The sequence below is a fragment of the Colletes latitarsis genome, chromosome 10 (genome assembly GCF_051014445.1).
Source record: "Colletes latitarsis isolate SP2378_abdomen chromosome 10, iyColLati1, whole genome shotgun sequence".
NCBI lineage: Eukaryota > Metazoa > Arthropoda > Insecta > Hymenoptera > Colletidae > Colletes > Colletes latitarsis.
The window spans coordinates 17,282,797-17,288,988 of record NC_135143.1 but is presented as its reverse complement, the minus strand read 5'-3'; positions in this window follow the sequence as shown (position 1 = coordinate 17,288,988).

The window sequence follows — 6,192 nt, the reverse complement described above, 5'->3', positions numbered from 1 at the left end:
TAGTCGGGTTTTAAAACAGAGAGCTATAATTTCTGTAAACGACTGTTACAACCGGTTCGTAGCAGTCATTATTTGTTTTTACAATTACGACATCTAAATTATTAGCTTTGCTAAGTATTCAGTGTTTTCGTATATATTTTCGTAATCACAGAGAAGAATTCAATAAGCAGTTCATTCAAGGTTTTTAAAAATATCACATTACCTGAGAAAATAATTGCCCTAGTCGTAGTTAATTTTGTTTATATCGTTTTTTTCTGAACGTTCAAGGTTATGGAGTCTATGACCTTGAGTCGTGAGACTATGTATCCTCACTCTATGAGATGCTATGGATAACATTGAGTATTCATTGACGACGTTACGTAAGAACACGTTAACCTTCAAATGACATTGAGTACGGTAATTAATATTACATCTTTTTCTAGGACAGAATGGACATTATCGACACATTTTGTGCAATAAAAGATACAATATGTAATTACTGTATTCGTTTACTTTATAAATAGAACACGTTTGCCATCGACCAACGCAACCTTCAAAGGACCTTGACTGTAATAATCTCCCTCACGTCTCTGTTTAGATACTGTTGATATCTTTTACCTGGTAACTGTCAATGTATCATTATTGTACTCATTCGTTTTATGTAAAAATAAATATAATAGTTCGTTTCAGTACAATATTAATATTTAAGATTCAAACTGAAGTAATAATCCGCCCACTGCACGTACGAACCTAACGTATGCAAGTTACATGCCCAATTCCTATTTTACGCTCTTCTTGCCATCCGCGCGTAAAAACTAACCAATGATGTAAACGTCGATGCTATTTACAAAAACGTCGACCGCGCCTTTCAAGTTTCAACGCTATTAAAAACAGGCAACCGAGACGATTCGATTAATTGTCTCGCGGCTTTTAATTCGATTGCTCATCGTCTCGCTATTAATCGGTAGAAAATTGCACTTAGATTCACCGGTCGGTGGCGCGCGATGGCCACCAGCAGGAAACGGGGCCAAACAGCTGGCGAATTTCCAGGCAGCTGGCCAAGAAGCTGGAAACGTTCTCGAGTAGCCCGCGAGGAACCGACCAAGAAAACGAAATGGGTGGATAAAAAAAAAAATATAAGGGATAGAGGCCACAGAATCTGGCGGAGGAAAGACGCTCGAGGGCGAAAGGGTAGGAATTAGGTAGAATCTCGCGTGAAAGGTACTTTCTAAACGGCTCTGCCGCTGGTATGCGGAAGGGTTGAGGCTAACCCGGACTCTTTTTTTCATCCGGGATTTTTTTTTATGAGGGCGGTTACCAGGGTCCCGTTAGGTCAGCTCGCCAGCAGGCTGCCCCTTGAGGTGGGTGGTGGTGCAGTTGCGGCGTTCTCTCGCCCCTCCATCTTTTTTTTTCTCCTCTCTATTACGCTTCCTTGAAACCCTCGTCTAACTGTGATCCGTGTAATCCACGCGCAGCTTCCGCGTTTGTCGGGGATCGAATTTTCTCACAGTGGGCCCGTTTGGGACCGCGGACTTCCTCGTAGGGGAGTGGACCTCGTCCTTCGAAAATTAATCGACAGTTTCGGGTGTAGTGAAAAACGTGTGCCCGTTGAAATTGGAAAGCCCCGGATATCGAACGAAAATTGGGTAGAAATGGTCTCTGTATACCCTAAAGATTTCTAAAAGAATTTGGTATAATGTTATTTTTGTTAAATTCAAGTAGTACTTTTGTAATAGTTAAATAGCGCTGTGACACCCTCTCTCATTGTCAAAAGAAAAATTTCATAAGGCGAATTTAGTAGGATAAATATTTCTAACTTAGTATTTGTTAAGTAAAACACTTTTAAATGAATCATGAGAAAAAAATTACTACTCGAAAGGTTATACAGGGTGTTCGGCCACCCCGGGGAAAAATTATAATGGGAGATTTTAGAGGCCAGAATAAGACGAAAATCAAGAATACCAATTTGTTGATGGAGGCTTCGTTAAGAAGTTATTAACATTTAAAGTTCCGCCAATACTGAATTTTTTTCTCGAAACTGAGTAGGATTTCGGGAGTATGTCTATTCACCAAAAATGATTATAATTGACCCCCGCAACCGAAAATAATTTTTTCAGAACGATTTGAAACTTTTCAATTTCACCGAAAAATTTAGGCACCTACCCCCTTGTCAATTTTTCTTAAAAATTACTTTTTCATTTCTAGTAATTTTGTTTGACGCCCTACAGAAAAGTTGTCTAATACTTTTTTGTAGGTACCCATGAGCTCTACTTCAGAAAAAAGTTTCATTGAAATATATTCACAATTGTAGGAGTTATGGCTGTTTGAAAATTGGACCATTTTTATGGGGTTTTTCTCATTTTGCGAGGTCAAGGACCAACTTTTCGAATATTTTTGCGATTTGTACATATTCTCCACCAAAATACGCATAGTTTGCTTTTTTAAACATCAAAATCGTCCAATCCGTTCAGAAGTTATGACGTTTTAAAGATTCGCATGAAAATTCGGGCAGACATTTCTGGCCAGAAATTATATTTTCGGTAAGGAATTTTTTTCTCGAAACTGAGTAGGATTTCGGGGGTATGTCTATTCACCAAAAATAATTGTAATTGACCCCCGCAATTGAAAATAATTTTTTCAGAACAATTTGAAATTTTTTTTTTTCGTCGAAAAATTTCACACCTTCTCGAATTTTTTTCTCCAAACTGGGTAGGATTTCCGGAGTATATCTATTCATCAAAAATGATTATAATCGACCCTTGCAATCGGTAATAATTTTTTTAGAATGATTTGAAAAATTTTTTTTTTCGCCGAGAAACACCACCTATCCGAATTTTTTTCTCGAAGGAGGGTAGGATGTCAGGGATATGTGTATTCATAAAAAATGATTGTAATTGACCCCCGCAACCGAAAATAATTTTTCCAAAACGATTTGAAATTTTTTAATTTAATTGTTAATAATTTTTTAACGAAGTCTCCATCAACAAATTGGTATTCTTGATTTTCGTCTTATTTTGGCCTCTAGAATCTGCCATTAAAACTTTTCCCAGGGGTGGCTGAACACTCTGTATAGTTAAATACCTGAAGCTAACCAACACTTATCCCATAAACAGTCTCCACTAGGCCCGAAACATTTTTATGTAAAACGAAAGGTAAAGAAGTTACTACCTACAGACCCAAATAATTAAATGCCTACAGACAACGACCACCTAATTGTAAACATTTATCGCCGCTTATAGGTCCCTAAACTCTGTCCCTGTCCGCGCGACACAACTTCAACATACAACGAACGCGTTTCCGCGCGACAAAACGATCCCAAAAGAAGTTTTATTATGCTGGCCAGTAATAAACGCGTCCAGAAAGTGATTAGGCTTCCAACGATCGTTAAACACGCAAACTTCTAACAACGCTCCCAATTTCACGTTCACACAATGAAATCCAACAATGTACGATCGTAATAAAACAACGCTCGTCACGAAAAAAATGGTCCCCAAGAGCATTTTCCACGTCTGCGTGCCTGTTTTTCGCGCAGCCAGGTCTTATTATCCACCATTCCAGTCGGCGACAAAGAACCCCTGCCAATAAACAGCCTCAGGACTCAACCCCCGTGGCGACTCGCTAAAAACCATTGTCTCGAAGACATTGTGCCAAAAACGTGCAACTTGCTAGTCGTTAATATTAATCAGCGCGTCTCTGTGCTCAGCTTTTGCGTTTAACATTATCATCCCTTATTTTTAGATTCCTCACACGTTGGTTAATTGAAATAGTAAATGGGGAAATAATTTGTATTTTGGAAGATAAAATATATTTTGTGAAAGGGAACAGTGTTTTCCTAAGTAGGGCTGTGACAATTAATAGAGGGATTTACCCAAAAAAAAAATATTATTATATAATCTCCAATGTTGCTTCGTATTTAGAACTTGTAAGAAACCAGACAATAGAAGGTTAGTCTAATAATGGCGAGAAACGAGCATCGTCGAATTCCATCCCCGGTACAAGGACAAGAGGAACAAAGGAACTACGAAGAAAGCAAAAGGAACCTGTCATAAAGTCATTATATTGTGGACAGATCCGGCCACCGTCACGGTGTTCGCGATGGCAACTTCTTACTCGATTGTCGAACCTTCCACCCCCTGGAAACTGTTCGACCTCGAATACGAACGTCCATGGGGTGGTATAACCAGCGTCAGAACATTTCTCGAGGCTTGTAAATTCGACGGGAGGTAATTGCACCCCCGGCTGCGCTCGTTGATGGACTATTTTCCCCAATGTCGATCGTTTTTCGGGCTCGCTTTAATTGCACCCCGCTGCCTTTTTCGCAGGTCGAAAAACCAGGGGTGACTTTCTTATGGGGGGCTCGAATTTGCGTGTTAAGTTGGGATTTTTAGGCATAAGTACAGGAAAACTCCACTAGTTATACTAAACAGGGTGTTCGGCCACCTCTAGGAAACATTTTAATGAGAGATTCTGGAAGCCAAAGTAAAACAAAAATCAAAAATACCAATTTATTGATCAAGGATTTCGAGGGAATGTCTATTCATAAAAAATGATTGTAATTGACCCCCGCAACCGAAAATAATTTTTCCAGAACGATTTGAAATTTTTTAATTTCGCCGAAAAATTTTCCAGTCGATATGGGACTTTAAACGTTAATAACTTTTTAACAAAGCCTCAATCAACAAATTGCTATTCTTGATTTTCATCTCATTTTGGCCTCTAGAATCTCCCATTAAAATGTTTCCACGTTTGCATTTCTATGTTGGTTTATAATTTCTTTATGATTCTCAGGCCAACCCTGAACCGTGCAGAAATTTCGCGTCCTAACGTTCGCGAATCTGCGGAGTTTTTTCCATGCGTCATCATCGCAGCTGGTAAATAAATGCGGGGAACAGGTTCCGTCGAACAACGAAAACGCACGACGCGAAAAGAGACGAAAAAAAACGGATGTAAGCGGCGTGCCTGCGCGTGCCGAGGTGCATAAAATTTTCCTTTTCAACGCTGCGAAGAAAACGACCCGCGACGCAGAGGCAGGAAGAGAAAAGGAAGCAGTCGGTGGAATCCATCGGCGCAAGGTCGCGGCTGACCGTAATTTTGGCGCCGTTTGCAAATTTTCTTCGACCTTTTCCGTTCCAGCCGTGTTTTATGCGTTTACGGTGCACCAAGCTGCGCCTCTCGAGGTCACAGAATCGCCTTTTTTCTGGAAGACGGTCCCCTAACGGGATCGCGAAAACCTCGACCCTACCTGAGACCGTTAAACTAGGCATGCAGAGTGACGCAGAATTTTGTACGCCGAAAAAAATTGAATCAGCTACTTTCAAACAGTCTCAAAACTAAATGTAAAACGTTGCAAGAAGAATTTTAGAGAAGTTTGCTGTACCTACGTTTTGGTTAGTTTCTGAAGTTTAAATGTATTTGTATGCACGCTTCTTTGGTTTCCCCCAAAAAAATATTACAAGATAGCGTTGGATCCGGCGGCATTGACTCGACGACCTCGCGATTTTTCCGCCGTTTCGCGAAATGAACGGGCCGCAAGAAAATTCACGGGAAACGCCAGTTCCTGAATTGTCGCGAAAAAACGCCCCGTTTCTTGCCAGGAAGTCAAGGCTGGGGCCTCGACTTTGCTCGGTAGAATGCCTGACGACTCATTTTGTTTCTTGCCGCCTATCTGCCGGACAAATTGGTCGAAGAGAACGTTATGCAAGTTTTATCGCAAGACGCAGTATATTACGCGATGTTCAAAGTTCTGATGTTAGGGGAGAATTGTGGGAAATGCATTAGATCGATGTCGGCGAGAACAAAGCTCGAGAAAAGGAATCTGGAACTTTCCTCTAGTACGAAATAATTCAATAATTCACATATTAATTTTGTGAACCCCCTACTGCATTCTTGTCAACTCGAAGAAACCATTCTGGCAACTTCTGCGAAATAATTAGTAGCCATATTAAACTATACCCTGGTTCCTAAGTGAATCTGCAAGGCTATCTCATCAAATTTTCTCATAATCAGCAAACTTTGAACTTTTCATTAAAAATGTATGGCATTATACAACGGAGGATTAATAAGCAATCAATGTTAATAGCCTTTGTTCGTGAATATGTAAAAAATGAGAGAGTTATACCAGTGCATAAAATACGAGATGCAGTTAGAAATGCTGTTATTAGAACCTAGCCTCATTTTAATTAGTATATACTTTACACACGGTGTAATTCAATA